The sequence below is a fragment of the Henckelia pumila genome, chromosome 1 (genome assembly GCF_033568475.1).
Source record: "Henckelia pumila isolate YLH828 chromosome 1, ASM3356847v2, whole genome shotgun sequence".
Lineage (NCBI taxonomy): Eukaryota > Viridiplantae > Streptophyta > Magnoliopsida > Lamiales > Gesneriaceae > Henckelia > Henckelia pumila.
The window spans coordinates 148,685,284-148,695,814 of NC_133120.1; the positions used below are offsets into that span (position 1 = coordinate 148,685,284).

Genomic DNA, 10,531 nt, shown 5'->3' on the forward strand with positions numbered 1-10,531 from the left:
GCAATGAAATGCAATGTAATGCGTGACAGGTATCAATGAAATAAGGGATACCAAAAGGAGTCCAAATAATCGTATCACAATAAACTCAGTGGCCACCCATGCCAGGAACGCAGCAGACCTCGAATCATCACTGCTAATCCATACACGTAGCATCGGAGGGTGACAGGAGCGACCCGTCCAGCCTCATGCTGTCATCAGGAGTGTCGTACGTAGCATCGAGAGCACGGTTGCTACCCGCTCGGTCTCGTGCTAACTCAGGAGTGCACTAAATAATGTCACTCGCTCCATCGATGACTCAATACATCTCAAGAGATCAATATCAATAGCAATCAAAGGAGTCAAGGCTCAACGTGCTATGAAAAATTAGTAAAATGAGTGAATGCAATCATATAATCCACATAAGCACATAAAACACGTTAGCACTCATTACAAAATACTTAATATCATTACATGCCATTATAGGCGTCGTAATATAAATAGCTCATACGTACCTCAACCAATTCTTAATTTACCATATAAATTATCCCAAATATTTCTCGGATATTCCAATCCCAAATTTTCAGAATCTGTAATTCCAGAAAAATTGCTCATAAATCCTATAATTCATATTTAATATTCAAGCATCCTATTAATGACCAAATATCGAATATACGACTCTAAAAGTCGAATTACCTAAATATAAATAATCTGAAATTGTCCATAATTAGTTACTAAATCCTAAATTACTATAAGACAATTCTAACATAGTGAAACATTTAAATAGTAATTGCAATAATCCTAAAAGTCAAAAATCCCCAACTACAATAATCTGAAATTTCAAAATAATGCTAGAATAATTTCGGAAAAATAGCCAATACTTCCAATCGAGTCCGATATAATACCTACAACCAATAATAAATCAAATATTAATTATCGGAAGTCGATTGAATCAAAATTCCCAAAATTCGAAACACTAATCTCGAAATCTACCTCAAATATTCGAATTAGAGGTCTAATCAACCGAAACAACAACCCTCTACACTCCGGCGGCGATCGGCGACGGCGAACGGCGGTGAACGACGGCGGCTGGTGCGACGGGTTTCCGGAAATCTCAATAAAAATATGAAATATAGGTACCGAAAGATAGCTCTCGTCGAGAGGATTCCAGAACTATATTTACTTTTGAAATCCGGCCAAAAACGAAGGAGATACAGAGATTTGAAGCGATAGGAAAATTTGAAGAAAAGAAACAAAAGAAATGAAGAAGAAGACGCGAGACGCGATGCAGGCGGATGGAGGAGAGAGAAACAGTCTGAATATATATATCCATATCTATTTAATTAGATATGTATTGCTTTAATGTGTGTCTTATTTTATTCATTCGGGGTTCAAACTTGACCCGGTTCGAGTTATTTCAACTCCTGTGTGCTCTATTAATAACATATTCATTTTAATATCGTCTATAAACCGATATTTATAAATACATATTTTTAACACACAAATTAATTAATATATTAATATCGGGTCCTTACAAAAGAGATTCAAGAAGTTAGAATGTTAATTCGGATTAGTGGGAAATATAACTCACTCCAGCTACCTGACATTCAAGGGAAAAAAGGAGAAAAGGGGCAAAAAGAAAAACTATGTAAGGGCTCAATAGCTTGATCCTTGCACGACATGTATCAAAACTATGATAAAATATAAAATAAATTAAAATGAAATGAAATTCCTCTATTTTAAATTTAAGGGCTCAATAGCTTGATCCTTGCACGAAGACATTTTGAAATTTTAGCAAAAATATCTCAACATCTTGGCAGAAATTTTAATTACTCTTCCAATCATGTACAACAGATTTTAAACACGTGATATCTACAGGGGATGGTGCATACTCGTCTATGTATTCTCTTGGAAAAATTTTTACTCCAAGAAAATTGTTTCTGAAATACAAAATAGAAACATAAGACAATTCATACCAAGAATAAAGATTGAAGAGACAAAATTCACCAGCGGACTGAATTTTAAAACAAGAAACATCCAAAATAGAATCCATTAATAAGTATCTTATTTTAACAAAATTAATAATCTATATTGATTATTGAGAAACGGTGACTCGGATATTTCCACAAAGAAATAACCCACCACTCCACGCGGGTACCAGAATTTCAGCATGATTGAATAAACAAAGAAGAGTTTTTCTTTATCGAACAAAGGAATTAACATTTCCAGAAGAAAATACTACAAATGGTATCAAGACAACCAAACGCAAAATAAAAGGCATAATTCTTCCATTTGGAGATATATCAGCACTACGCACAGAAGCCGAATTCGCAGAAACATAAAGCCATACCAATGAAATTGATGGAGGATTAGCTCTCAATAAGCATAATTTGCCCCTAATCTTCGAATTCTGCAGCTTGAAATGAATATATTACATAAATTATTAAAGGAAAATCAATATAATTGAAAGGTGAAATGCATCAATCGAAGATTAGAGTATTTACCGACGGTCTTCTGGTGTTCCTGCTAATTCCGAACTCAAAAGACGGTAACAGAGAACCCGCGAATAATTCTACACTACAAAATAATAAGAAATTTAAAAATTTCTAAAATAAAATTTAATATACAATCTTCCAATCATGTACAACAGATTATTGAAACATAGCTTCTACTCACAAATTCATTATGAACAAGGTAACACTTTTCGTAAGAAATTTAAATCTGAAAATTTTAGTGTACCTATCGAGCCCTTCTTTAATGCCAAGTGGATTGACATCTTTATAAAAAGAATCCCACGTGCACCAACAAAACCTCTCTAAATGTGCAGGTTTCTAACAATACCAAAGCATGAGAATATATACAAAACAAAATTTTAAGTTATTGAAAATCTAGTCAACTTTATTATTTGTACCTTCTTATGCTTAATATGAATGAAGGTATCTTTGTGCCCCTCCAATATCCTGCACAAGAAGCCATGAGATGCTAAGTGAACATGAAACAGTAACTAATAATCATACTAAATGCTGACATGAATGACAATGGATTCGGTTAGATACTTGATGGAATCCATGATGAGCTCAAAAAAACCCTGAATTTATGAAGACAACTGGAGATGCAAGTGCAATAGCTGCATGAAATCAAGAAACTTTATTAGGTATGATCTACACATTATTCTTTTTTTAAAACAACCTATAAGTGCATTTTCTAATTAGTTGCCATCCATTATCAAGGTTGATTTTATGAGAAAATTAAAATGTGAAAAAGTTGTAATAAAGCAATGTGGCAGCATGGAAATTAAATGTTGAAAGTAAATTTTGCTTCCACCATAATTTTTTATCCGGAAAATTTAGATAATTCAGCTTTATTTCACAAAGATTTTAATATTATTCAAAATACTACGCCTTTTCTTTTTAAAATTAATATATCATGAATAATATAAGTTAATAGAAATATAAATAAAAACCAAAAAGTTACTAGGACCCAAATGATCCCAAAATAACCACCTGTATCACTCGACATTATATTTTGCAATAAAACTTGAAAAAAAAATCGATTTATATTGGGAATGAAACATAAACCAACCTGGAGCATCTTGTTGACATTGCTGGCACCAAACACTTTGTGAAAGCTAGCAAATTTGTGGGGCTCGTCGGCAGGAAAATACGGCGAAAATACGCAATCCTGTGTACATCTCCGCCGAAGAAGCTAGCACGCGGCGCACGGAGACGCTGCCCCTTGCTTTCTACCATTGGATAAGGATTGTCCATTGGAGCGTACCACCTGGTTCAATTTTTCCTTTATACTCTGAAAAAATTAAGTATAGAGTTACATATCAACCCGGTCTTTTCAGTTTTTATGCATTAAAGAAGAAGATTGGCCTATGGCTGTAACCTGTAGCTATACCATTTTCAAAAACATGAAAACAGAATAGAGTACCTCATATTCAGCACTGCTTATAGCTTTGTAAGGCAGGTCAAACTCTACCAACAATGTAGTAGCCCGTACCCTAATTGAGTAATTAAAGGATTAATGCTAATTAAATAAATTGGGTATCGGACGGATCGGAAGCTCCGAAGGCACGATCGGAAGCTCCGATGAGCGATCGGAGGCACCGATAATATTACTTCAGGAATGACGTGTAGTTGGATCGGAAGCTCCGATCACCCCTATCCGAATTCAACAAGTGATATTTTGACACATGGCAGATCAGGATTTCGGAAGCTCCGATGGCAGGATCGGACGTTCCGATCGAGGTTCGGACGTTCCGATCGAGGTCTATAAATAGAGGGCCGAGGCTTCATTTCCAATTGCCAATTCCGAGTATTTCCCTCTCCTTTCTAGTCTATTCGAGTTGTTCTAGCCTTCCTAGGCTTGACCCGGCGGTCAACGAGGCGTTCGAAAGTCGTAGCAGAGTTGTGCCCAAGTTCTGGAGGCATCAACATCAAAGGGCTAACGACGGACGAAGGTATAGCTTTTGCTTCCTATAAATATTTAGGAGTATGGAATAGCTTAGTTAAGGCTTTTAGAGCACTTTAATGATAGTAGTATCATTTGGCAGTGTAGAGCAGACTATAGGCGTGGACCTAGAGTTGGTAGAGCTTGCACTATTTTGAGGTACGGAAGTACTGTTCGAGATATCCTGACTGAGTATGCATGTATTATGTGACTACATGGTTTATATGTCATTGATTTATGCTGCATTCATTTGCATACTTAGCTATCTCCTTCGAGATGTCTGTTAGTAGGGTTTTTCCCTATCCTGTTAGTGGTTGGACTTCCATCGATTTGGGTCCGGCATATCCACTTGTATTATGGTATGGGAGCCACCTCCTGAAGCGATGGCACAGCGTGCTACATACCAGGGCCCGGTCTGTCTCTGTTATCTGATCCTTGACCTCGAGTTTATAGGGAGTTCACTTTGCATGCATGTATACTCATACTCTCGTACTGAGCGTTTTATGCTCATGTCTCGTACTCTGTGTTTCTGGACACCCTATTCCATGGGGCAGGTTTGCGATTGGACGAGGCGGGTGGATCCAAGAGGGGCTAGTCAGTGGTTGACCAGCTGGAGCTTCGTCTAGATTTTTATTTATGTTTTTTTGAGGTTGATACAGCTATTCGATTTGGTTGTATATTATTTGGATAAATTACAGATTCCTTTACTTGGGATTGTATAATGTTTATGGTTTCCGCAGTTTTATTCTGATATCCGTTTAATTAAGTTAATTGCATGCCTAAGTTCTGTTAGTAGGTGATCTGGGTAAGGGTCACTACAAACAATGCCCTCTGTGAGTGTGGGGAGGATTGAGGCCTTTAGGCGCGAGCTCGATTTTGACCGTCGCGACTCCCTGATGGTTGAGGCCTGGTAGCTGATCCTGGAAGACTTGAGTGAGATTTGATCCCAGAGGATTGGAGGTGTTCCCGGCTATGTCTAGCCCGGAGTAGAAGAAATCGTTCGGCGTCACGTGTTCCGGGATCTTGCAGAATTTTCCTAAAAGGAATACCAAAAAGAAACTCAAAAAGTTCTCAAAATCCGGCCAAGAACCAAAGCAGCCATGGGTCGGGTGAAAAAGCTGCTAAACTAGCAAGTCGTAAGAAAATTACTCTAATCTTCAAATTGTCCAATTTGTATGGTATTTTAATTCATAGTTCGAAGTGGACGATTGAGATGGTATTGGTACACGCAATGGTAAAGGAAAATTACACTATTCAGCAAAGTCATCTCTTTTTTTTTTTAAAGCAAAGTCATATTTTGAAAGAACCTTCAGGCAATAAAATGCAAACTAAACCAAATTATATATTTCAGCACCGGTTTTGCATAAGCCAATCAAAATATATCAAACAATGAAATCACAAAAAGAATAGAGCAACAGATAATCCGCAACCATCTTCGAACAGACACACAGAAACATCGTATATATGAAGAGAAACTGATATAACTAGCATGATGGTATGCAAAAATAGAAAAAATAATATTTTTTCTCAAACAGCTTCGAAGCCAAGAGACATACCGTGATTACGTGTTCTCAAACAGCTTCGAAGCCACGTGTTCTCAAACATTGTCCGGCGTCACGTGTTCTCAAACAGCTTCGAAGCCAAGAGACATACCGTGATTACGAGAAGACATTGCCTACCCAAACATTGTAGATTCTGGAATGCAGAAGAAATCCGTCCAACATCAAAGAAGAATTCGGGGAGAGCTACAAGAATTTGGCATAATATTACGAGAATTATATCCAACGGCCCAAGCGAGAACAACAGTTGTGAGGTGGGCTTGTCTGAGTCGCTTCAAAAATCGTCCGAAGAATCGAGCAATTACAGCAAAAATCAACATGGGATTTTGAATTGAAAGAGAGAAAAAGGAGAAAGGATCGGATCGGAGAAGTAATCGAGAAGGGGTAGAAGTAATCGAGAAGGGCTCTGAATTCTGATTTGGGGATCTTGGGTAATATTATTTATTTTATGTTTTATTTTAAATAAAAATAATATTTTTTCTACAACACTTTTTAAAAAGTGTTGTGATACATGGGAAAAAAACGCTAATAGAAAACGCTTTTAAAAGCGTTGTCTTTGACCCAAAAAAAACGCTTATTGACAACGCGTTTTAAAAAAAGCGTTGTCTTTGATGAATAAAAAAAATATAACCACAACGCTTTTCACTAAAAGCGTTGTCTTTTAAAAAACGACAACACTTTTCACTAAAAGCGTTGTCTTTTAAGTGTTGTGTTTGTACATTTTTCTTGTAGTGTTCTCATTTCCCTCGGTTTTCTTCTTCTGATAACTTTGATAATTCTGATATTTTACAGGCTCTACACGTTTCAAATGCAACTTGTAATGGAAATTGCATTTTAGTCCCTGGACTTTAATCTAATTGCAATTCAGTCTTCAGCCTTCTTTTTAATTCAATTTCAATCCAAAATAATTTAAGAATATTAGAATTTAAATCGAAACTCTAAATATTCCCAAATTAAATATACTCGGATTAAAATTAAATAAATTCGGATTAAATCAATAATCCCGGCCTTTTGCACTTCAGCCCGTGAAACTTCAATATTTTCAAATCAGTCTCGTCAAAATCAATCTTCTTTAATTCCCGAAACATGGAATTTAATCTTAAATTCCATAAATATTCAAATCGAATATTTATTCTTTTAATTTAAGAATTCTCGAAATTTAATTCTCAAAATCCGTAAATTCTCAAATTAAATATTTTCGGCTCGAAAATTAAATCTATCATTTATATAACTTCTCAAATCAATATTTGCCCATAATATGGAATTTAATTCTCAAATCCCATAATTAATAATTTAATATTTTCGGGCCTTACAATTCCTCCCCTCTAAGAAATGATTTCGTCCTCGAAATCACATTCAATCGAACTATTCAATCTGATAGGCTGAATGATTATCTGAAGTTATTCTCACTTCAATCATATAGCTCTGAACTTCGTATCTCATCTCTTCATCTCCCATCAGATTTTTTTTCTTCGCATCTACTTCTAATCTCTTGTACTTTAATTCACTGAAAAGAATTCTTTCTGAGTTAATTTTCTCCTTAATCAAGGATCTGTTGAATATTCAACTTAACTCAGAATCTCTTCGCTATCTATTTCATTTGATTAAAGTACATAGGAAAAATCAAACTGATACTTCCTTAACTTGGATATGTGGAACAAATCAGATCCATCATATCAAGCTGAAAGGAATTAAGCTTTCAATCAAATCATCAATTCGGTATAACATCTCAGTCAATGAAATTCAGCTTCAGTGATGACTTGTTGTTTTCTCACAATCATTCTATGCTTTCTGCAAACATAGAACAAGTCTACACTGTCATTTCATTCATCGTTTCAAGATCAGTATTCAACTTCATATTCTGAATCTGTAAATGAAACTCTGCTCTTTCTCTATTCTGAATGGAATAATATTTTACGAATAACTTTTTCGCTTAACTAATCAGTTTCAGCTTCAAAAGTTATATCTATCATTCAATTACTAATTATGTTTCTTCTTCTCTGTTTTCATTTCGTACAGATTCATCTTCAAAATCTTTGTGTGTCTCAAATCAAATCTTATCTGATATCGACAACTCATGTCTGATCTGATGTTATATACTTCGGTAGTAGCATTTCAACACAGAGAATTCGGATTTCTTTCTCATCGTATCATCATAGCATTATCTCAAAATCGACTCAATAGTTGTTACAGGAATTATAATCATCAAGTGGCAACACATCAAATCAAGTAATACCGAATCAGGTATTAAAGTTCTGAGAATGTTCTCAACATCTGGAAAATCAACTCAGATAATCCATCAATCGAAGAATGGTATAATGCAATCACATATAACCAACTCTCAGAACATCAGTCAATCAATCGATTCCACATTTTATCGAAGAAATCTAAAGTCTTAATCCTGACAATAGATTTTAAGCATTCCTGTAATTTCATCATATTTCTATCTTCTTCACAGCTATCTAGTCATATCTGTATCATATCTTATACAGCGTATTCTCAAAATTTTGATTAGTCTATTCAGACTATCTATTAATCAAAGTATAATATGCTGCATTCACAGATTTCAAAGTATTCAGATCTGTTGATAATCGGTATCATATCAGGTAAAGTTCATTCTCAAAATTCGATTCATCTTCTCTGACTATTCTTCCAATTCAAGGATAATATGCTGTACCTTTACGTCAAAAAGTACTCAAAGTCTTCTGATTATCTGTATTACAATTTAATAGTAAACCCAATGTTTCAATCTGAAACATTATTTCTTGTCTTAATGTTCATCTTACAACGAATGTAATCACAATTCAGTGATTTGATCATAGAGACAGATCATCGTATACAGTAATTTCAATCAATCTGTTCATAACTACCATCTGTTTACCTCATATAAACTGCTTCATCTTGGTAGTTTCACAAAATGCTCTTTCAAATCATGATCTCATAACAATTCTGGAGTTTCTAAAGTGTCATTGAACTAATCTAGTCAATGATTCTCAACTTCATCAGAAACTCTCTGTACGTTTAACTTCAAAAACGTACTAATTCTGTTACCTCTACTTGCTTTATCTTCTGATAAAACAATTATTGGATGAATCTTAAATTCATTGTTGTGCATTTTCTTCAAAATCTGATATTTCTTTTTCGAAAATATCAAGCACAATCTGATAATCAATCATAATAGAATTCATTCATTCTGATCTGAGGCTTCAATTCATATCTCATTCTGGCATTCGTTACTGCATTCTCATCGCTTCAGTTTACTTTCTGTGTTTCTTTCATCATCTGAATAGTTCTGGATTATTTCAAATCAAAAATCATTCTGATTGGTGATATATTCGTCTGAATATTCAAACCAAAATACACAGAAATCTGGAATCAATTCATCGGATGACTATTTCATTATTCATTTCTATCTCTAAATATCGACAATACATATCATGTAACCAAGAAATCATGGATCACATTCAAATTCTTCTATCAGTTACGAGCCAACAATCTTAAAATACGCTGAAATATCATCTAAGGATCAATAATTCTCAAAATCAAAAGAAATAAATCAAGATTGAGAAAATCCCTCAATCAAGGTCATCCAAAAATCAAAACTTCTGGATAATAAACTCTGCACAGTGAAAACAACTCACTTGCATCTCATAACTCCGAATGAGTGAATAATTCAGGCGCCATGAATACTCAATATCAAATATTTCAAGAATCATATCTCCATTAATGTATCGATTCAGCATAATTAAAGAAAATACTCAATTGCAACTGATTTTCATACTATCATCTAGCTTATAACCTCAAAAGCCGTATTCAAGTCATAAACTCATCAATTTGCTATTCAATTCCAGTTCACAACTTAAACTAAAGTCGACAATCTTACTGGAACATATCTATAATCTCTACTCATTGGCATAACTACCAATGTTGGTTTAGATCTTGAACATATCTAGTGCATAGAATAAACTTATTTCAGAACATTTCCGTAATCAAACATCATATACACTTAACCGAAATCAAAGAATCTTAATTCGAGATTCCATCACTATCATCATATTCATATGCACATCATGTTCTTGTTGATCTAATTCAATCGTTTCTTATTATCGATCTTCTAATATTTATCAATTCTATTTCAGTTCTCTTTTGATCAGACTATTCATACTTCTCCTTAATAACTCGAGTTCTGATCAAGAACCAATTCTACTTCATTTTCACGTAATACATACTTCGAATCAACTCAGATATTCAGGTAAACATGTACTTCGTAAAGCATAAAGCATACTGATTGGTTAAATCACAAAATCAAGTGATTCAATAATCTGAAACTATCACTAATCAGTACTTGGTTATAGTCTCATCATCTATCATGCATTGTAACCAAATATTTCACATATGAACAACATCATGTTCAATTTCATTTCATCGAAGCAATAGTTCTATTCTTCAGTTCAATTCACAAAATCTCTTTCCTGATACAAAGGTTAAAATATAACACAGCTTTCAGCTATCAAATATCTCTTGCACCTACAACATAAACA

At 34.5% G+C, this 10,531-nt stretch overlaps 2 long non-coding RNA genes across 2 annotated transcripts; both read right to left on the reverse strand.

Annotated features, from left to right (window-relative positions):
• Positions 1-496: 496 nt before the first annotated feature.
• On the reverse strand, positions 497-1,250 carry LOC140874039 (uncharacterized). The gene is made up of 3 exons (XR_012148116.1): positions 970-1,250; positions 858-881; positions 497-566 (listed from the first exon to the last, which is right to left on the reverse strand). It is a non-coding gene; the product is annotated as an uncharacterized lncRNA (long non-coding RNA).
• Positions 1,251-1,832: 582 nt separating this feature from the next.
• Positions 1,833-2,542, reverse strand: LOC140874282 (uncharacterized). Its single transcript, XR_012148124.1, has 3 exons — positions 2,481-2,542; positions 2,327-2,386; positions 1,833-1,916 (listed from the first exon to the last, which is right to left on the reverse strand). It is a non-coding gene; the product is annotated as an uncharacterized lncRNA (long non-coding RNA).
• Positions 2,543-10,531: the final 7,989 nt, after the last annotated feature.